The 22,202-nt window shown below is 38.5% G+C and overlaps 1 long non-coding RNA gene across 17 annotated transcripts in view; it reads right to left on the minus strand.

The window, feature by feature from the left end:
• The window catches only part of LOC116216567 (uncharacterized), a 488,234-nt gene that overhangs the window by 87,228 nt on the left and 378,804 nt on the right, over positions 1–22,202 (minus strand). For 16 of the 17 annotated variants that reach the window (XR_014883027.1, XR_014883040.1, XR_014883033.1 and 13 more), the window contains 3 exons: positions 13,050–13,137; positions 10,498–10,631; positions 1,912–2,035 (listed from right to left, as the gene is read on the minus strand). This is a non-coding gene — a long non-coding RNA (uncharacterized LOC116216567). Of the gene's footprint in view, positions 1–1,911; positions 2,036–10,497; positions 10,632–13,049; positions 13,138–21,630; positions 21,776–21,958; positions 22,045–22,202 lie in introns of all 17 variants that reach the window. The other variant, XR_014883031.1, reaches the window with a different exon arrangement.

Raw genomic sequence — 22,202 nt, forward strand, 5'->3', positions numbered from 1 at the left:
ATCTGTGTTGCACAGAATTTGTTTCCCCTTTGAATTCATGGAAGTATCAGGATTTAACAAATCCTCTGATATGAGTTCAAGAACCTGAATTCACTAAACATAACAGATACAATAATGAAACTTCAGCACATCAAAAACTAGAAATAAAAAATGCATACTTTCATAAAGAATACAAGAGACTGAGCACAACTTAATAAGTCATGAAATAGAAGCCACTGATACCTGGCGTAAAACAGATCACACAGCTAGTAACAGCTGATTTTAAAAAAATCTCTTACCAATCAAATCCAGAAACAGACTTTACAAGAGTAATAACAACCATGTCTGGTTACTGCATGATTAATGTGCAAAGCATAATTTATTCGTTAGCACTAATTGGACTCAGGATAGTGCACCTTGCTCACTACCGTCACTGAGATTCCCTGTGGTCTACAGCTAGCAAAAGGTAATTTTTTTCTTTAGCTGATAAGACAACCACTAACTGCCTGGGATTACGAAGCAACTTTCCTTACGGATAAATGATTCCAAGCTGTTCAATGTAAGCATAATTAATACAGAATGGTAGCCACCACATCAACCACAGATAAGTTGGTCAAATACTATGATGAAAACACTTAATCTTTCCATTTCCTAATTTCATTCTGTATGCTGATAAGTCACATCCAGCACAGCAAACGATACACCAAACCTATGACTGGGCACACCAGAACCATAACTTTCCACGAGGAACACGTCAGCAACAAAGACCAACTTACTGGCTGTATGGGAACTGCTGAATCACGGCCTGAACCTCTGATTGATCATCTGAGGCAAGCAATGAGTCAGCCATGGAGCACAGGTGAAGGTAATTCAACTGTGCTGCTGGAAGGGGTGGAACCTGGCTCCTACATCCTATTTAAGTGCTGACTGCCACTGAAAAAGGATCTCTTCTTGGAGATCGCTCCTTGTGGAGAATATTGTGAGCCCACAACATCAGTAAGCATTTTCCATTTATTATCTTCCTGTTAAAATAATCTAATTAGCCTAACTTTCCTGGATATTTCTTAATTATAACATCTGTATATTTGGTGATTATATACTGGCTCACAGGCCTGGCAGGATGGTATGGGTGCACAACAGAGCTGCTGTCACTCTGGAAAGCCCTGGGAAGTCAGTGGTGGAAAGAAGCCACAATGCAGGGCTTGCAATAGGAAATGGACGGGAATATTTGACTGCTAACTCATAGGACAGAGTGCTGGCATTCTGAATAGCCTCTTTTCACTTCTGCCTCCTTTTTCTAAAGGCTTTTTTGCTTTCTTATTTACTTCCTTAGCACTATTTCTCAGTTTTTAATCCTTTTCTCTGAAGTCTGATACCTCAATTATATCAAACATTTCCAGCCCAAAACTGTGAACTTCTCACGCTTTTCTTCTTACTTTAACATTGAACTTCAAAACTCCAAAGCAAGTCCAATGAGATATAACAGAAATAAATAGTCAAAGACTTTCCCAGTAAGTTCACAGAACTACACTCCCCTTGTATCTCTTTAACTATTGCCCTTCAATTGCTTGTTTGCACAGGCTCCAGTCATCCAAAAGGCACTTCAGGACCTGAAAACCACCTCTTGGCAAAGGCGGGCACAGAACACTGTGCCAGGTTGACATGTGTGCCCTTTAGAAGCTTTACAGCAAGTAGCTCAGATGAAGATTCAGCTGGCAACTTTGTTCATATTTTGACACATCAGTGAAGTGCTTTGCTTTTCTCTAAAACCACAAGGGACACTCAAATCCTGTCTAAATGCCTAGCTCACTTCTCTCTGACCCCTATTTTTAGGGCTGCACCATCCTTCTCCTTAGTGTACATGTAAGCAAAACCTCTGTATTTGCTATCTCAGCTCAGAATAAGTCACTTGTATATTTACTCGATACTTACATTTTGTAAAAGGAAAAAAAGAGAAGGAGGACCACATAAGTGTCTGCTTATTGTTGAATCCATTTGCAGAGACCGGTGATAATTTGGTGTTTCTCCTCTTGGTGCTGTGTCTTCTGAGAAGATACTAGAAAAATAAAATAACAGAATCATAGAATGGACTGGGTTGGAAGAGACCTTAATGGTCATTTAGTTTCAGTTCCCTTGCAGTTGGTAAGGCTGCCAGCTACTAAAATCAGGCACCAAATCAGGCTGCCGAAGGCCTCATTTAATCTGGCCTTGAACACCTCCAGGGATGGAGCATCCACAGCTTCTCTGGGCAACCTGTACCAGGGCCTCACCACTCTCTGAGTGAAAAATTTTCCCATAAGATCTAATCTATATCTTCCCTCTTTTAGTTCAAAACCAGTCACCTTTATCCTGTCACTATCAGATTATGTAAAAAAGTTGGTCCCCCTACTGTTTATGAGCTCCTCTTAAGTACTGGAAGGCCACAATGAAGTCTCCCTGGAGCCTTCATAGTAAACAAGCCCAGCTCAATTAATCCTCCTTCATAGTAGAAGTGCTCCAGCTTTATGTTCTTAGTGACCCTCCTCTGGACCTCTTCCAACAGCTCAGCATCCTTCTTGTGCTGGGTGACCCAGGCCTGGATGCAGTGCTTCAGATAGGGCCTTACAAGGGCAGAGTACAGGAGGGCAATCACCTCCCTCTCTCTGCTGTAACCTCTCTTTTGATGCAGCCCAGGCTGCAAGAACACATTGCTGGTTCATGTCCAGCTTTTTGTACACCAGAACCCCCAGCTCCTTCTCAGTAGGGTCACTCTCAACAATCTCTTCTTCTAATCTGTACTCATATCTGGGATGTCCCCAACCCAAGTGTAATACCTTCCGCTTGGCTTTGTAGAAACTCATTAGGTTAATGTGGGCCCACTTCTCAAGCTTATCCAGGTCCCTCTGGATGGCATTCTCTCCTTCTATAATGTCAACTGCACAACTCAGCTTGGTGTCAACAGCAAGCTTGCTGAAGGTGCACTCAATTCCATCATCAATGTCATTGTTGAGGAGCACCAGTCCCAAGACTGATCCCTGGGAGACACCACTTATCACTGGCCTCCACCTGAACTCAGAGTCACTGACAACAACGCTCTAGCTGTGACCATCCACAGATTTTTTTATCCATCGAATATTCTATCCTTTAGATCCACCTCTCTCCAATTTAGAGATAAGTATGTGGTGTGAGACCATGTCAAAGGCCTTGCAGAAGTCCAGATAAATGATATCAGTTGCTCTTTGTTTGTCCATTGATGCTGTCACTCAATAGTAGAAGGCCACCAGATCGGTGAGGCAATATCTGCCCATGGTAAAGTCATACTGTCTTATATCACCTCCTTGTCTTGCATGTGCCTTAGCTTCAAGGAGGATCCATTCCATGATCTTCCAAGGCACAGTGGCGAGGCTCACCAGCCTATAGTTCCCCAGGTCTTTCATTCAATGGGAGTGATGTTTACCTTTTTCCAGTCACCAGGAACTTTTCCCAACAGTCATGACTTTTCAAATATGATGGAGAGCTTCTTGGCAACCACATTAGCCAGTTCCTTCGGGATTCCGTCATGTCATGTCATCTGACCCCACAGACTCGTGCACATTCAGCCTCTTGAGGTGATTTCAGACTTATTCTTCTTTTACAGAAAAAGAATGGCTTTGCTCTCCTGTCCTATGCTTAAGGTTCAGGGACATGAGAGATGTAGGAAGACTGCCAGTGAAGTCTGAGGCAAAGAACTTGTTGAGGACCTCAGTCTACTCCATACTTGTTGTAGACAGTTTCCTCTTTTCATTTATCAGAGGGGGATATATTCTCCTTGGTCTGTCTCTTCTTGACTAATGTATCTATAGAATCGCTTCCTGTTATTTTTCTCATCCATCACCACACCTTGGTTCCACACCTTGGCTTTCCTGATCCCATCTCTGCATGCCTTGTATTCTTCCCAGGCCACATATCCCTGTTTCCAGTGCCTTTACATGTTCCTCTTTTCCCACAGTTTAACCAGCAGGTCTTTCTTCAGCAATGCTGATTTTCTGCCTCCTCTGCTTGATTTCCTATGCTGGCGGATAGAGAGCTATTGTGCTTTGAAGAACGGTATCCTTAAAGAACTGCCTACTCTGCTCTCTAAAGGCAGTCTCAATCATTCCTTAAACAGCCAAAAGTTCTCTTCAAGTTCGAAGTTCTGATTTCATTTTTTGCCAGGCCGATATTCCTCAAGATCACAAACTCTACCAGGGCACAGTCACTACATCTCAGATTGCCTCCAACCTTAACCTCTTTAACAAGCTCCTCTGCATTGGTGAACGCTAGGTCTAGGAACACTTCTTCTCTGGTCATTTTATCTAATAGCTGGATCAGGAGGTCTCAGCACACTCCAGGAGTCTACTGGATTTCCCAACAGACAAGTGGTTGAAATTCCCCATCAAGATGAAAATCTGCAAGCACAACACTTCCTGTAGCCAAAGCACAAAGGCTTCACCCATGGGCTCCCCTGATCAGGCAGCCTGTAGTAGACCTTGATCACCCAACGTCCTTTGTTAATCCAGTCCCTGATTTTTACCAACAGGCTCTTGACTTGATCATGGCTGTACTTCAGAGAACTTCACTGAATACCTCATGGGTTGCACAAGGAAGTCTCACCAACACGCAGTACCAGGCTGTAATCAGGATCTGGCACACAAGTACAATTCAAGGACAGCCTTCCCAAACCTCTCAATTACAGTCTGGGCAGGCCAAGCTTCAGGAGCATTAATGTGCACTCATGCAGCACAGTGTTGCATAGTCAGGGAGCTGCTCTATATAGATCCTAGAAAATGTATGTGTGTTTTAGTTCAGTATTACATTCAATTAAGTGGTTCCACTTTTTAACAAATAACCTCAAGAGTTTGTACTAAATCCACAGCTCTACTGGTTGGAAAGACGAGGAATTACAAATTATAAACACAAATCTGTAATAATACTAACACAAATCTATTGGTGAGATTATAGCATCAGCCTGCATATGAGTTTCGTATGCAACAGCTCAAGGAAGGAGACAGTGAACTGCAGGATATAGGTTGATTCTCTACTAACCTAGTACCAGGGTGAAAAAGGGCTGATGAAACAAATACTTAGCTCTTCAACACATGTTCTCAGAATAGCTCACTCTAAAGTATGTGGAGAAAACTTGTGCCCCACATTGAAGAAAGCTGGGTTCTGTTTGAGAACCCAAAGAGAGAAGCAGCTGTACCGGAGTCAGAAAAGAACAAAAGGCACCCTATGCTGATAGTCTGGCTTTAGACATGAGAAAAGAGGTTTTCCCTGAAACTGGGAAACTAAGGACTGAAAATAAGTATAGAAAGAGAAATTTTTTTGTTTGTTTGTTCTAGGAGGCAGCACTGAGTAATAATGCACATTTTGCAAGCATCCAAAATTGTTTGTTTCTTTACATTCATTTGGGCTTCTTGCGTGTAATTAACTACACCTAGAAATAAAATCCACAAGGATGAAAAAGTATAAACATGAATAAACGCAACTATTATTTTTTTTTCTTCTCTCATATCACACACTTTCAATTGGAGGGGAAGGTTTCAGTTTATCTGCATGTTGCTAATAGAAAGCTTGTTTGCTGTCTGGTCTAGTGCCAGTGCAGTCACAAAGCACAAGCAACTCATGCCCCCCAAACCATCTCTATCTCATAGGGCAGGAACAGCATAAGAAAGTCATATGGAAATCATACACTGAGATCACCTTCCGCTCAGCAGTTACCTTCACGCTATCTGCTCTTGGCTATCTAGGCACTAAAAGAAAAGAAAAAAAAAAAAAAAGAAAAACACCCGCTTCCTGACCGAACACTAAGTAAATTTTAATTCCAATATTCCTATTCTCTGTACAGCACTATGCCATTTCTTATATATGTCAGGGATTGGGTTCAACACATTCTTCAGACTTTTGCCTGCAGTAGCAGGTAATACACAGACACAGCTCTTGGCCAAATCTTCCACAGTGAACAAATTTGACAGAGGAACCACTGATGCAGAATGAATGCAAATCAGGATGCCAGTTTATTTTCCAGTCAGTTCTGCACATAACTAGAATCTAATCCAGTTATGGTAAATATTCAAAATCTAGATGCAACAGTAAAACATATGTAAATTGCCATTGTGATTATTTTTTTAAATAAACAAGATTCTAGCAAATCCATCTCATTTCATTATCCTCTGCTGCAGAAAAGAAAATTCAGTTGCCAAGAGCAAATTAAAAATAATACTGGCAATATATAGTTTAGAAAGGCATTCTACATCTTAAAAAAATAAAGTCCCTGGATGCCATAAAGGCTAATAAATTATTGCACAGGCCACAAGCAACATATCTCTGCACAAAGTAGATTATCTGCTCACATAAACAAAACAAAACAAAAAAGAAAGTGTGCCACTTCAAATATGAGAACACCACTGTTATTGCATTTTATATTTTTAATGAAATTTTAGAGGCAATAACTGATTACAGAAGGTCTGTCCACTCTCAGGTTGTCAGTTTACATAAATGCCTAGTAGGGAAGCCAATATTAATGGCCTCAGCTTCACTGTAGCCTGGAGCTACATTTGGTTGTGAACAGAGAAGCTGTAATGCCAGGCTCTCTGCCCTGTTTGCCTGCCAGATTGTGACGCATCTTTCAGAGGAGTGCTGCAAACAGACATGAGTGCCTGCCTGCTTCTGCTGTCAAGGTTCTTAAAAGCAAACTTGTCGACCAGAGAATGAAAGCTAAATGGTTGTCTAGCCAAAATTACACTATGCTGCTGAGGGCATTTTTAATACAGGAAGTGCTGAGAGCTCACTTTTGTATATATGCCCTTGCAGATTGAGTCAAATGTCAACACAATTTATGCATTCAAATGGAAATATGCTACATGTACTAAATAAAGCCATATTAAGAACAATAGTTGTTTTTGTATTATTTAATTTGTTTTCTAAGCAAAAAAATGTGAAGTTCAGTATAGGAAAAGACCAAATTCAGGAGTTTGCTCTATAGGAATGTAATGGAAACAGCACAAAATATTTTCACTAACAAAAGTTAGTGGCCATTTTATACCAAGAGTAAAAAGAAATGCTGTGAGTTTTGAACTGAGAGGAATGAATTTTAAATTCTCTCAACCTCTTATTTTTTTTTTCCCTGGTATTGTGTTAGAGAGGTAGAGAAAGTGAGGTGAAGTCTAGAAAACTAAATGCTTCTAAAGGGAAAGCAAGGACAACACAGTGTAGCTCCTGAGTAATTCTTGCAGAAAAAATCCTGGTATGCCGAAAACAAAAACACAGTTATGAAATTCTCAATGCATATACAGAGCATTTATCTGATGCATTTTTCTTTATCTTCCTCACTTAATTCTTCTTCAATTCTTATCCAAAAGAAGCCAAAGGAAATATTCTCATTAGTTCCACTGCCCCTCCTCAGGCTCCTAACACTATCATTTCATTTAGGTCCTACAGTGCACACTGCTATCAAGTATCACAAAATGTTAACAGATTAGTTAACTTTCATGAAAATGAAAAATTAATCTGATAACAGATATTGCTAAATATATAAAACAAATAGCAACACTCACCTTTTTTAGCTGTATATCTGTCAGAAGCAGGATATACATCTTGGCAGGAAAGCTGCATTTTTGTTTTGAGAAGTTGCACCCAGATACAAAATTTGTGACCACTGCCTTTTGGACTATAGGACAGCCTCCATGTTTGTATAGCAAACCTCATCTACTTTCAACAGTCACAAATAGAAAGGCTACAGGGTTTAAACCATTTCCCAGATATGATATTCCTACCAGGCAACAACAGCTGAGCAATAAACTCATAGCCGTAAACGTTTCTGAAAGCATCAAGTTCATGGCCAAAACCATAACTACAGTAGTATCAATTGATGTCCAAAATGCAATCTAGTTGCATGGTTCCTTTTAACATGAAACAATATCTTACATTGCAGGGTACTTACAAGTAGCCTCCAGGTTAAATAAAATGGCTTAAGGTCAGGTGGGATGGCTCTGAATGGATCTGTTGAGTCAGCCTGAGATTTGTGGCCTCCTCTGAGCCTTCAGGGCTCTCAGATTTCATCCCCCTCCTATCGAACACTATCAGTATCACTTTAGACTGGATATTGAAATCACTTAGCTGCAATAAAGGAGTGCTACAGAATTGAATCCCATTTTGCTCAGCACTATCTCTAAACTATTATCAGTGTGAAATGAAATCTAATGTCTCCCTTAGCAATCCCATCTTCTTTGTCCTCTTGTTTTTCTAGGAATGTTATGATACACTAAATTCATTTATACACCCAATAGTACATGGACTGTACTACAGATTTCAAAAAGTGTTTTCCAAATTTATGCAACCACTGTGTCAGGTTGCTATTCAGCCATCATACACTCAGAGAAATCATTAATAGAAGTAAAAAGAGACAATGCAAACACCTTAGATAAAAGACAAACTTACATAAAATGATTAGAAATGTGAGGATGGTGAAATTACTTTAGTAAAACAAGTTAACCTAATCTCCAGAGCACTCACACTAGTGGCTTTATGGGAAGGCAGTCAAAATTCCCTGCTGCCATTCCACAATGTTAATTTAGATTTTTTCACACACTCTTAAAAGAAAGTAATCTCTGTTAGGTTGAATACAGAAGCCCAACACATCCACTCCCTCTCTCTTGCTAGCAATTAGTTACTTTCCTTTTCCTCATCTGATTCTTATTTGCTGAAATTTGATTTACAGATAAGATGCCAATAATAAAGGTATGGTTACCTGTGACCACATCTTCTTTTCCTTATTCAAAATTATATCATAATAGAAAAAAAGAAAACGTGACTGCATCTCTGCAATTTCGTCTAATGTCCTCGTTAACAAAGTGAGCTCTAGGACAGTACAAACATTATACAGAAAATAGAACCAGTTGAAATTCAAATGCCTTGACTTCCATGGGGAAAACAAGACAACAGCTATGGGTTATGCTATCTGAGATGCATTTTTTCTCAGTGCTGCTAAATACTTAGATTTCCATAGTCTTGTCTTTTTGTCATTTGTGATATCCCTTCTTTCTCTCTAATTACATCTTATATTCTGCAGTACTGGAAGTTTTACTGAAACAATGTACAAAGCAGGTGATGAATCTGCAGAGCTAACTAATTAAAGGATGAATTTTCAGGGCAAGTGAGGATATAGCCTGCCCCAAGAAGGAGTTTTAGAGGAGGATTATTGTGTTGTCAACTATTGAGAACAGATGTAGTTTATGGAGGTTGGGCAAAAAGCTCATCTGATAGCTCTTGGCCAAGTTAAGATGATGGCTAGTCAACAAAATACGATGTCCAAGAGACTGTGAAACTAAACCCTCCAGAAATATGTCCAAAGAATAATCCAAGCGTAAGGCAATACTGTACTAATAAATCAGCTTAGCCTCTTAACACTAACAGAATCAGATATGCGTATAATGATTCTGTTTAAAACATCTGAGGTGCTTGTCAAAGCTTTGTTATCGATATACATAATATACATAATTTTATTAAATAAAAAGAGATTGTCAGATTCCAGTTTTCATCAAATTTAATAAATGCTTTTACTCTTTTTATTACTGAAGATAAATTTCTTTAAATAGCTGCATGTCACAGTGTCCTCCTGGATAGCATTTTTAACTGCTCACGATTATTTCTGGAGTGCATTAGTTCCAATAATGTCATGAAGATAGGATCTAGAACTGTGAGGCTTTGACATAGCTCATCAGAATTACAGCCTGCTATGCATATGACACTACACTGATTGGTAATAAAGTAAAAAATGATAAATTAAAATAAAAATCTTGGCAGGGAATTATGCAAAATGTCTCCACTGTTTACCTTGAGCAGTCAGTAAAAATGGTATATAAAATAAAGCATATACAAAATTAACAAATTGTAAGCTAACAATAATTGCTGCTGAGTGTATATATATATACACACACATGTACATATATTACTCAAAATAAAGAAGAATGAATGTATTGCGTATTTCAAGGTAATTAACTATTTCAGTAGTTGTAGGATCAGTATGTAGCTTTTCTTCATATAACTTTCAAACTTAAAACAAAATCAGTAGTGAAGCAGAATATAAGCTATTGCTTGCATTAGGTAGTATATTGCAGCTTAGAGTAAGATACCACTCAGCATGAATAAAACTACCACAATTTATACTTACATTCAAGTTCCAAGTTCAGGATAAACATACTAGAAATTGTACCTTCCTTGTATTTTTTCTAACTTCTGAAATATAATCACAGCTTAAATGAAAGCAGACAAGACAGTTGCTGAGAAATGTTTTGACTGTGGAAATGAATAACTACATAACACCGTATTCAATTTACCTCACTTTTACCATCAGCTGGCATAATACATGATTTTAGCAAAGAAAAGACGTACACTCATGTGACAAACTGAACATACTGGCCAACGTGACACTGAACATCCAGAATCATTAGCTGTCAGGAAGTAAAGCTGTACCCGCATTGGAGAACTACCAGCTAAAGATCTGGTGAGGTAAGAGACTACCTGTCCTAAAGGCATCCATCTTGGACACTCCATCCATTTTTCAGCCTGAACTTCACAGTTTCTTCTTCATCCGTAGTCAAGGTGACAATTGAGTTTTCCACTTTTCTGAGATTCTTCCTTATTTCCATAATCTTCTGTAAATAAACAGGAAAATGAAAATAAGTGACAAACTTCCGAAAATAATTCCTGTTTTCTAGCCCCAGTATAGATTGCAGGAGAAAAAGGAAATGTTTGTTCTTACTTTTCTCTGATTAGATTTGAATTACCAGTATTAATAGGGATTACAATTTGCAGTTTCTTCCCTTGAAAGAAATTTCACACAGAGTAATTTGTCTCTCTTTAGTTCTTTTTCCAAACACACTGGAGCAGTAAAACTTTCCAGGACCCCTTAATTGGATGGACAGACATGTGAGAAGGGCAAAAGGATGCCTTTCCAAAGCAGAGTTGCAGGGATCATATCAACAATAATTCTGCCCCTCCTTTTAAACCATACTTCCAGGGGACTTGTTCTAATTTAAAGTGTTTTTGTTTTTTTTTTAATCTCTCTTTTATTCAAAAACATGTATTTGGGTGAAAAGCCCTTAAACAGTAATGCCCATCACTGCAAAAAAAGGTGAAAAACTCATTTAATGGAAAAATTATTTTACAAGGTACAAAAGGCTATCCAAACACTAAAAACAATGGCTACTTATGTTCCCCAGTCAAGGCTCTTACTGACTGCACTGAATTGACTAGATATATGGTAGACAACCAACTTATATCATTTGCAGATTATGCAAGTTATAACAACATCCTGATGTAGAAAATATTTTTTTTCAGAAGATATTGCCTCTTAAATTAGCTTTTACATGTAAATATAGAACAAGACTATTAGGATGGCTATTAGACCATAATAAGGGATGCTCATGATTTATCTCTTAATTTTTTTCCCACTACCGTAGCATAGCAGTACAATTCCCTTTTCAACCACAAACCATGTTCATGACATAATACTGTGCAATAAAATTGACACAAATAAGATCAATGGGTCATATTATTCTGTGTGATTGAATCAGAAGGCAACACAACTCCAGAGAATTGGTAATTCATTGAGTATCTTTCATAAGATTTTAGAAGATCCAATTGCCACAGATGAATTAGAAGCCAAACAGCAATAAACAACAAAATTACAGAAGCTTTCTATAAAAAAATCAGGCAAGCTTCTCCTCAAAACAGGTTAAGCAAGACATCACTGGCACTTGTTAACTAGGTCAGAGTCAATTGCAATTTAATATGTGAATTTTCATGCAATTAATCTAATATGGTAAAGAAGTATAATTAACGATCGTGTTGGGTGGGTCAACATTAACCACCTGCTGAAGATACAGATTGTAACAAAGGACACAGCAGGTCCATCACAGAAGCAGAGAATTTAAAGGCTTATCTCAGAAACCTTCCCTACCTCACCAGTACATAGGCTGCTCTGAAAGTAATGCCTTTGGTTTCTTTGCATGGAAACTGCAATACATACAAAGAGCACATTGATAGAGCAAATTCACAGCTATAAAATGCATTTTTCAAGATTTTCACCAACATTACTTATGCATTTTCATCAACAATGAACAAGAGCCTTTATGCTGTGCTCCTAAAAATCTGCTCCAGTGTAGGTGCCCCGCTGTTTCTGTTGGCAATGCTGAAACACACCACCTTACATCCATTGTTTGGCCTCCAGAAACATTCAGCAAGTGACAATGAATGTCAGTGGGTACATTTTTTTTTCCACATGAAGGAATTCAATGACACACCTTTGCAAAAAGGTGTGAAAGGCAAAAATACCCTGAAAGATTGAAGTAAGTAACAGCAGATGATTGTCTGAAGAAGGAAGCCATGATGATTCTATATAGTTTCAGTCTTTGGACACAAGAACAAAATTAATAAAAAGTAATAAGGAAAAAATATACTTAAATTTTTGTTTTCCCCTAAATAGCCCTTTGACCCTAGAATTAAGAACTCTATAAACTTGATGTCTGAGAAAACGTCTGTGACAGACACCCAAGAGAGGCCCATCAGAGCTTTACAAAAAGAATTTTTAAAGAGTCTGGATGCATGAGATGGAATGGTGTATCAGTTTCCAGATAAGTTTATCTTCCTGATCTTTAAAATAAATAAATAAATATTAAATAATAAAAAATAAGGCAAACACCCATAACACGTAAGCTTTACAAAAATAAAAATCTAGGCAAACTGTAGCCATGAAGCAGCCATATACACATTCAACTTAATCTCAGCGCACATTTTATATGTCAGAATACATTTTTCTTTTTTAGATGGAGAACTAATTGGCAAATAGTTCATGATGACTTCCTACAGTAACTACTGACAAATTAAAAACAAATTTTTTTTTGGCTATTTTGCCCAGCACATTCTTTACATTGCACACACACTGCAGTTTTTATTTGGTGCACCAGTTTTTCCATAAATTACACTGGCATAAAGCTGTTGAAATGCAGGCAGTAATCAAGATCTTAGTTTTACTAGGTGTATTATTTTGCGCATAAACATAAGGTACTTGCCTGGTTAAGTCACAGAGAACTGCTGGTTGAACTCAGTAAAATAAATACTGCATGTTAGAAAAATGGGTCTTCTAGTACAGAGATTATTCTGTAAAAGATAAGAAAAAAAATCATCCTAGAAATATAGTTACAATGTAACGTTTTGTTCTATCCTCAACCTGACAATTTTACTTCAAATCTGAATAATTTCACCTCTATCTGGAGAAGTAATATCTACACAAGAATTGGCTTAAAGTAATAAAGAAAACTTTTAGCAAGTGTCCTCCAAGAAATACTGGTGTTTTGACTATACTTGGAAGACAGGCAGAGCACTGAACTAGATATTTCGATTGATGGTGCAATCAAGAGAAGAAAGTCAGATGCTTTGTAGTGCTTCCAGGACTATTATCTATGGGGAATTTTGCTATTTTATTATTAAAAAAATAAAAAATAAAAAAATCAAACACATAGCCAGCATAGCTTCCTGTACCAAATACATAACCTAGAATTTTCAAGAACATTAATTTTTTAAAAAAGAAAGAGGGCTTAAAACACACTCACACAGTTTAGCTTAAAAAGCATAATCTTTGTTCATATAAAACAGGCTGGGCTGCTGCATTCTGACTACTTCTAAATAATAGCAGGTCACAATAGCAGGAAGAATAATACAACTGGGAATATTACTAAAGAGTTTGTCAGGTATGGATTAGGAACAAAGCGTGCAATCTTGTAGGTTGAAGAATAACTCCTACATATTAAAACAAGAAACACAAAGTTCAGTTGTATGTTCTTTGTGTGTGTGTGTATGTGTGTGTGTGTGTGTGTGTTGAAGACTATCACAGTAGACATGAAAACTGTGGATGTACTTTGCAACTGGCTGAAGATACCTGCAGTTTCAAAATGTCATAGAGGGTGGTTGCTCATCAGTCTTCAGCCATCTTTTAAATAGACCAAAGCCAAATCATTGGTATTTTAAATTGGTCTAAGATGCCATCATCATGTAAAGATAAAAGCTTCCACTAGGTTTCTGACTGCTGCACTATTTTCAATGGCAGTAGAAAAACAAGCTTCTTTACAATTATACAATTTATTTTTGTTTTTCCTCTTTTGAAAACTTACTATTATTTGCTATGAACCATTAACATAGGCTACCTAGCACAAGCATCTGGGTGAGAGAGAAGCGTACACTGTTGTCCCTGGTGTGCTGAATTGACCGAAAACAACATTGAAAGTGACATCCAGGATCTCTTCAGGTACTGCTATTTACTTCTAAAATATAGATTCCATTAGACAGAATAACACTTTCATTCCAGGCAGAATGAAATCTTAAAACTGATGACATGAAGATAAGAAACAATAACTGCAATGTCACTTTCAAGTGCCATTCTGCAAATAAAGTCATAATATCTGCAGACGATGTAGGGCTTTGGTGTAGGCTACAAGGGAATACAGCTACTGTTTGCAAATTGAACTGGCTGTAGTCTTCTTTTAACAAGTCAAACATGCTGACTGAGCCGCCTAACCTACCTAATTGAATACACTCAAAGCAAGGTAATAGTTCTTGCTGAACTCAAGCTATGATTCTGACCATCACTGCTGTTATATCATTTCTGTACTCTGTGGTGTTTATGCTTATTATCTATACTGGCTATCCAAATAGTGCTTTTTCCTCTAAATAACAGCTAAAGATATGGAGTTATGATTAGCACATATCTCCATGGGGACTAGATACCACACCACTCAATTTTAAGTGTGATATAACGGAAAATGGAGCAGGGATTTCAAATGGCCTTTAGCTGTTAACCTCAAAAAGCATCTTTAAAAATATTGTATTTGTTATTGTAATTTCTAATACTGTCCAAAAGGATAACTCCTGGGACTGCAAGAGCTCATTGGCTTCACATGTGTATATCCTTCTCTGAGGTCAAACAGGAACCTTTCAAGAGTGCACAGTTGAGAGAAGAATTACCTAATGAAGTGCTCTTGCCTGAGCACATCCAGCTCAGACAGTGCATCCTTGCAAACATAAAAAGCAGCTTTTAATGTGAGACCTGTTTTTGTTTGAAACTATGAAATGTTTATGGGAAATTTTGCCTGTAGGCTCTGAGACATGCACATGCATAAATGCACAAAGTATTGTTCTCATTTACATCATTGTGATCTCCAGGGGAAAAAAGGTCTGAAAAACAAATTTGTTCTTACAAAGGGGATGAAATGAAATTATCAGGTTAGAACATCTTACTAACTCTGACAACCAAAGGTGCTTGCTGAAGTACACTTTGTTGAAACCTAGTCTGTTGACAGACTCTTCAAGAAACAAGATACAGAAGTCAAAAACACAAGTTTAGAAGTCAGTATTGCAGAACAATGCACTGAACTTGGTTAAGCAATGAAAAAATGGGGGCATTACATAATGATATTCCTTTGGGGAACCAGAAATAAAGGGCAATGGTGAAGCGATTATATTACAGACAGTGTAACCTCCACAGTAGTTAGTTTGATGATAAGTTCAGTTATCATTGCATAGTAATTCCACAGCATATAAAGATATTCAGTAAGAATTGAAGTGAAAATCTCAACTAAAATTTCAGTGGCTCTTTCAACTTACATTAATTTTCTAGAGAATATCTTAGAGGCAGCGAGGACTTACTAAGAAAGAGAATTCAAGCAGATCACTGGATCAGAGCGATAAGGTTAGACACGTCAGATAAATAGGCTGGGACTGAGATTGATATCAAGAATGAGAAAGAACATATGTATTCTTAGGTTAATAATTGTAAGATTATTTCATTAGCTGATGCTTGGATAATTGCCAGCGTTCCCTGAAGAGAAATATTGCATGACGGCAGAAATTTTTCTAGCCCTGAATATACATTCTCTTTCTTGGTCTTGAGATCAAGAAATCATTCATGCAAAATGTGAAAACATCCTTAGACAACTCATGACCACCTAAGGGCAAAATGAATAAGGGGAACACTACCTAAATGACCACAAAGAGTTCCAAAAAACTCCCATACAACCCTTTGTAAGTGCAGGTAGCAGAGGAAAGCAGCCAAAGGGGGATAAAGTATCATGCTTACACATGATTATGTATTTAACAGGCATTTCTTTTGTATTAGCAAGGTGGAATAATGTAGCACTGCACGTAAAAAAAAATTGCATGAGCTGAAAGACGTGTGATAATTTGTGGAAATATTCCACCTGGTACTCTGACTAGAAAATAAACCAGGTCTCCTCTCAACATGCTTTGTGAGTATGTTTCAGGACTGCATAATTGCTACATTTTCAAGTATCAAGATAAGGAACCTTAAGTTTGAAATCTTAGACTGACAGTACTGAGGACCAGGGAAACAAAGAGAAAATTAGAAGCAGAAACAGTTTCTAGGGCACGGTGTGATATTTGAGTGCCAAGAGGTAAAGACCCACCAGCCAACTGAGCTCACTGCCCATTCACATCCGACACTGGAGGTGTGCCTCAAAATCCACAGAGTCCATTGACAACAGTACTCAAAAAACTCAGCATGAGTGTTTCTATGCCCATTTATTACTACAGATACTGGTCAGTTAGCAGTGCCCTTTATTCTTTTACCTTAATGAAAGGACAGAAGGATGTAGCTGACTCAAAATTCATTGTTGCAGATATTTTATATAAATGGCAGTAGAAGTAGTTTTACTGTTTGCTTTTCTAATGTCTAGCAAATTTCACATAGGATGTATAAACAAGCTATTAAGGCTGTGCTATCAGAAGTTGGATCACATATGAATGTCCGTGCTTCCCAGACTACATGATGATGTATTGTTTTTGCAGTATTATCCATCTCAGTGAGTGTTAGAACAGTCCAGCTGGACAATTTCTGTCAGGTGGAAGGGAGTTGTCTATAAAGTCCCAGTTTCACATGCAGCAGGGCTAAAAGCTATGTAGCACATATGAAAGGAAACTGAAGAAAGACCACCAGAACTGCTCTGGAGTCGCGAGAGAAGGATTCATGCTCTGCCTCAGATGACTTATGTGATAGTAAAATACAGTTGTTTTTTTAAAAAAATCACAAGACTACTGCTTGTATATTTCTCATCCTGTAGGAGCGTGTAGGAGTCTGAGTGACAGGTCATCAAAAACACTTCTTCAGAGAACAGAGAACAGTGAGCTTCTAAGATCTGCTCTTCAGAGTTCCTCCATAACATGAGCCACAGAATTTCAGCCCATCATTTCTATATCCACACAGAATACAATCTGTTTAAATGAATGAAATCCGTAATTTCTGACTGTAAAACTGCTAGTGTTCACCTTGGAAATATAATATAATCACATTGGATTGCCTACCAACACTCAGAAAATTGCGTAGGAAAAATCCAAGAAAGAAAATCCAAGAAAAGCTTAAAAATGTAGATTTGCATTTCTGGAAGTTTGTATTTCTTACACAGCTTCTGGGAATATGTAAGATATAAATAAGCAAACAAATTATCTTCTGCATCTTTTCCCTTCTACAGAACAGGAAAAAATAACAACAATACACTCTCATGAGGTGTTACAAAATAGAAGATTCAAAGTTGCTTATGTTTAAACCACAAGGGAGTGAAATGTAAAGACTAAAGAGACATTTAGTTGTCACCATCATTATTAGGCAAAAAAACTGTTAAACAGTGCTGCTTGGGAATGCTTCCTTTGCTTTTCTAATTGCTTCCCTATGGAGAAAAGGGTGGAATGCACGTGTTGATTTTACTAAAGTCTCCTTCTAAAAGAGCTGTTTAACTTTTAAGTAACACTGAAACACAAATAACCGCGTTCAATTTACATACAAACAGCTCTGACAAGCCAAACACCCTCCCCATAGCAATAGCTGAAGCAACACAGCCTGTGTCTGCAGCCTTTTAGCTCTCCTCCTCCTAGCCGAGCACCACTCAGACACTTCATATTCTAAGGGTATAGTCACCTATAAAGCTGGGGAGAAAAAGTACTTTTTAAAGCTCTAAATTTTCAGTCCCAACTTTCTTCATAGCATTTTTGTTTCAGCAAGGCACTTAGGTATAGATGTCAGTGAGAGGAATCAATACTGTTATTCACTTTCTTTTAGTTGGTCTGTGAAATGAGCAATGTGAAAATATGTATTGGCGCACCGCCAATTTCCATTAAAAACTAAGTCTGATTACATTTTTATTTCACTTTCAATAGCTTCTCTTCAGCTTTAAGTAGTGAGTACTGTACTCACGGCTGCATGCTCTGGGAAATCCCTGGCAATTCCATCCACAGAGAGTACAAAATAGCCCTACTCACTTCAGAGCAGATCTGTGCACCCTTGAAAGCATTACAGACTTGATTTGCAGGCAGAAGTGCCTCTTCCCATCGCTCAGGGGCTGCAGGGTTTGCCATGCAGGAGAGTCAAAGCTGTATCAAGAATGTTCCCTGAACGCCAGAAGTCAAAAGACAACACATGAGAAAAAACTAGCACATCCCTGCTGCATTAGCTGTCATGCTTACTTAAAAAGCATTTTGCTCAATATTTTTGGTTGTTTTTTTTTTTTTTTGTTTTGTTGGTTTTTTTTTAAAGCAGCCTTTTCAGTTACTAGATAAAAGAAAGTAGGAAAAAAAATCACAAGTTTATATACAATTAACAAAGACTTCCTATCAGTGTCACTGGTCATCACAAGGCTTGATAAATCAAATCTTTTCTTTCTCTCCCACTCGTGTTTAGTACTTCTATATAAAGTACAGCAGATTCAGAAGGATAGACTTTTTTTTTGTGAAGTAGTTCAATGATTAGAGTACCATTAAAGTGACAGAAATTCTCTTTTGCCTTAGCTAAGCTACACAGCAGTATTAAAGCAATACATTCAGTGAAGCAGAGGGAAAGCATCACTCTTTTTCCGCAGATTCTGAAAAGAAGTATAAAGAAAGGGATTTACACATGCATGACAGAGAAGACTTGGAGAGAAGGGTCTTTTCTGAACAATTTTTCCTCTCTCCTTCACCAAATTTTGCTTCCTAGGGCTTCCTCTGTCTTATATGTAGGGCCTACATACTGAATGTCACTGAACATCAAGTACTTGGTCCCACTAAAATGGAAGTACCAGTTAGGAAGCTTAACGTGGGTCATGGACATCCTAAACTCTTTTAATGTGGCCTAAGCTCCTAATCTCAAGCATTCTCCTTCAGGAATTCAGTCTCACAATTCAGTAACTCACTGCTATGATCATACCAACAGCTACTAAACGTTTCTGTGACACCATTCATAAGCATAACACCTCACTACCTCACTTTTCAGGAGTTGCCCTGGAGAAACGCAGCATCTGTAGGTTTCTCAGTCTCTCTGAGCACAGCACAAGTGGGGTCCCTTCACAGTGACATGTTTTGCTACTGCAGGCAACATTTCCTCAGTGGCAGTACTGAAAGAAGCAGCTGCCATTGTCACCGCCTATCATCTGCTTTAACAAATACTAAGGAACCACTGCCAGGATTAATCCCTCTCCTGACTGAAATAGATGTCGTAACATGTACAATGAGTCTTCTCCTTGAGCAGCTTTTTCTATTTATCTCTATTTTTTGCTACAGAAGCCATGTCAACGCAAGCAAGGGATCATGTGGAAGAATGAACGGGCTCTGATTATGCATATCATATCTGACAGCCTTTCAGAGGCACTTTCTGGGTCAGCATGCTCCATTATTCTCCAAATGTCACAAAAAGGTATTTAAATCAACAGGCTGAAGAGCAAGGATTAACAAGCACAGGAACACAGACATCAGAGCACTCAGTGACATGATGTTAAATACTGTATGCCATGTCTCCACCAGCCCTTTCTGTGACAACAGTTGGGAAGCATGCAAGCATGCTTGTTCAGGGCAGGAGCTGTAGATGCCAATAGGGCCCATCTTGCACACAAACATTTTTGATGACTATTTCCACATTAGTTCATCTTGCTGGGGCATCCATCAGTCCCTTTTCCAGGCAATAGACCTCACATACAACAGCAGCGAAGCCACTGACAGCCACAGCAGGAACATGAGGCCTCCTCAGGTCCAAGGCTGCCAATGAAGGCCTTCTACCACCAGGCACAGGAGGACATAGTGTAAATTGGTACACATCAGTCTCATAGCTCTTCCCATTTCCCTTGGTACTTCTCTTACGTCCCTCTCTGTCTCTGTTTTCTCCCATGAGCATCCCATCTTGTGCAATTTGCAGAAGAATCACAGAATCACCAAGGTTGGAAAAGACCTTCAAGATCATCCAGTCCAACCATCCATCCATCACCGATAGTACTCACTAAACCATGTCCCTCAACACAACATCCAAACGTTCCTTGAACACCTCCAGGGTCTGTGAATCAACCACTTCCCATTGGGCAGCCCATTCCAGTGCCTGACCACTCTTTCAGAAAAGTAGTATTTTCTAACGTCCAGCCTAAATCTTCCCTGGCGCAGCTTGAAGCCATTCCCTCTAGTTCTACCACTAGTTACATAAGAGAAGAGCCCAATACCCAGCTCACTACAACCTCCCTTCAGGTAGTTACAGAGAGCAATCTAGGCAGAATCATGATGTTCAGAAACGTTCTTCCCTACCTCTTCCCTTGCAAGCACAGTGTGACTCCTCAAACTCATCTTAGAATCATAGAATCATTAACGTTGGAAAAGACCAATAAGCTCATCTAACCCAACAGCCAATTCATCATCAGTAAACTGTCACTCAATACTACACGTACTGAGTCCAAAGCTATGCCTGTGCACCATGCCTCTCACTATGCTTGTGACAGCCCTTGAGTCTGCCTGAGTCAGCTACTGCTTTTATTTGTTTCTGATGAACAGAGACTGTGTTGAACTTTCTGCTGTCAAATAGCACCACTGCTCTCCCTCATTCTTCCACAAGTCCAAAGAGTGGATATACATAGGATCCATCATCACTTTACCCAAAAGCTTCCTTCCAGTGTACCCTTTTTTTTTTTTTAATGTACTTCCAAAGAACACAAAAACGTAAAGATCTATTACAGCAGGAGGCCTATAGCAACACTTAGAAAGAAAATGTCTGCTGTCCCTCTAGCTTAAAATGCAGAATACGACTGGATACCTATGTACACCCAATGACTCACCCAGTTCTTGGTAAGGACTGGAAGCAATGCATAAAGGCACTCATGGAGCAATTAGAAGCATATCAGTGGATAAACTGGCCAGCTGCAGCATGCAGCCTCCTCTGTGCAACAGCAGGGCTTGATTCTTCCCCATGCACTGCAGATCCTATCATCCTGCACCTGGCATCTGCACTGCATGCCACAGTAAGAGCGCTTACATTTGTTTTATTTCCAAGCATCAGGCTTGCCATTGTTAACTACTGCCACTAGTCAATTAGACACTAAGCAGTTCCAAAAATATCAGTTTGGGGTAATAATTTTCTCTCAGGTGAAATCTGGAATCTTGAAAAATAATGATGCATGTGTGTATGCGTATATATTTTGAAATATTAGCACTCGCAATTATTTCAGCATCAATTCTCACATCTTGCAGGGCCGAAATTAATTATTTAGAGATCAGCCTGTTCAAAGATTTTAGTTATATATTTACTTTTTAACTGTCACACCTTTTCTCACAGCTTTGAAGATGCTGTAACTTAAAACTTACTAAGAATGTATCAAGGGATTCATGGCTGGTACCAGCTCAGAGATTCACTCATCCAGTAATTATTTGGTAACTTTCAAATGCCATTGAGGTGCCTTCATTAGTGCCTTTACCTCAACGATTGCTCAGGTAACCCATCTTCATTTTTCTAGAGGAAAAAAAAAAAAAAAAAAACCAGACAAACATTTGTTTGTTTCCCTGTTTCCCGGGGGGAGGGGGAAACAAAAAAAAACTTTAAAAGTACAGCGTTACAGTAGGTGATACCCTCAGAGGATTATAAGGCTGTAACGGCATTTTGGATATTTAGCTAGGATTGGAGTTACTTGCTCACCTTCTGTATAGGAGTGAAGAAGAAAAGAAAAAAGATCTTCCCACCGTGCTTGCTATGAATCCTCACACTGACGCTTATGTGAAGTCCTAAAGTGTTTAGTCATATAAAGGAAACAGAATTAATTTTTAAACATAGTTGTTGGGCCTTATCTAGAATCTACATTTTTCAGCAAGCTTGCTAACATTCAAAGAAAGAAATAATCCAAACTCCAAGCCCAGTCTCTCTGCCTTACTGCTATGAACAC

This window comes from Meleagris gallopavo, chromosome 4 (assembly GCF_905368555.1).
Source record: "Meleagris gallopavo chromosome 4, MGAL_WU_HG_1.1, whole genome shotgun sequence".
NCBI classification, from domain to species: domain Eukaryota; kingdom Metazoa; phylum Chordata; class Aves; order Galliformes; family Phasianidae; genus Meleagris; species Meleagris gallopavo.